The sequence below is a fragment of the Sinocyclocheilus rhinocerous genome, unplaced genomic scaffold (assembly GCF_001515625.1).
Source record: "Sinocyclocheilus rhinocerous isolate Xijiao unplaced genomic scaffold, SAMN03320098_v1.1 scaffold1284, whole genome shotgun sequence".
NCBI classification, from domain to species: domain Eukaryota; kingdom Metazoa; phylum Chordata; class Actinopteri; order Cypriniformes; family Cyprinidae; genus Sinocyclocheilus; species Sinocyclocheilus rhinocerous.
The window spans coordinates 124,821-126,017 of record NW_015643573.1 but is presented as its reverse complement, the minus strand read 5'-3'; the positions used below and the strand labels follow the sequence as shown (position 1 = coordinate 126,017).

The 1,197-nt window shown below is 31.5% G+C and overlaps 1 protein-coding gene across 4 annotated transcripts in view; it reads left to right on the top strand.

Moving 5' to 3' along the window:
• Window positions 1-1,197, top strand: part of LOC107757412 (radixin-like) — a 69,487-nt gene that overhangs the window by 48,785 nt on the left and 19,505 nt on the right. The window lies entirely within an intron of this gene.

Genomic DNA, 1,197 nt, shown 5'->3' with positions numbered 1-1,197 from the left:
TGGCTCGAAGATCATTACATTGAAATTTTGGATCCGTGGCCAGGCAACTCCCCGGATCTCAATTCCATAGAGAACCTGTGGTCAGTCCTCAAAAGGTGAGTAGACAAGCAGAAGCCCACAAATTGTGATCAACTCCGAGAACTAATAAGGCAAGAATGGATCGCCATCAGTCAGGATTTGGCCCAGAAGCTAATCCAGCATGCCAGAGCGAATTGCAGAGGTTATGAAGAACAAGGGCTAACACTGTAAATATTGACTGATTATTATATCATCATATTTTTTTGCCAATAAAAGCCTTTAAAACGTATGATATTATTATTATTGTTTTTCAGTATACCATAGAAACGTGGAAAAATAATCTACAAATACTGAAGCAGCAAACTTTGCAAAACAAAATTTGTCACTGCCAAAACTGTTGGCCATGACTGTACACAAGTTGGATGTCCTCCACCTATGAGTTGCTCGATGGTTGTTTCAGATGTAATGTAGTAATGTAATGAACTTCTCTCTTTCTTTGTAGTTCAATATGGTACATAAATATAAGCTACTATCAGATTCAGAAGATTTCAGGATTTCAGGGTGGACTTTTTTTTTTTTTTTTTACTTCTGATACTCTCAGATGGGCATAAATACATGAAAATGTATTTAAAATAAAAACAAAATACTGTGTGGAAAAGTGTATTTAAATAAAAATACAAAATACTGTGTGGAAAAGTGTATTTAAATAAAAATACAGTATTTTGTATTTTGAAAATACACAAAATACATGTGAATTTGGCCATCCAGTGCAGGTATCCCTATAGGCTAAAATGTATCTGCACCTATTCTGGAGAAAGAAAAAAAACCAAACATATTTCGATGTATACTACTGCTTAGAAACCTGTAGGAAATACAAAACTACCATGTTACTAAACTAAAGGCATGTTTATTTCATGCTAAGTTTATTTTGTTGTATATAAAGTTTATTCAAATTAGAAAGTGTATCTAAAATTAAAATTTTAAAATTAGAATTCATTTAGATAGCATTTTTTATTTATTTATTTAGTCATTTAGCAGACGCTTTTATCCAAAGCGACTTACAAATGAGGGCAACAGAAGCAATCAATTGTAGTATTAAAACAACTAAAAACACATCCAAAACTAAAAGCTAAAACTTTATAAATACTACTTATACACATTTTAAAAATAAAGAAATTA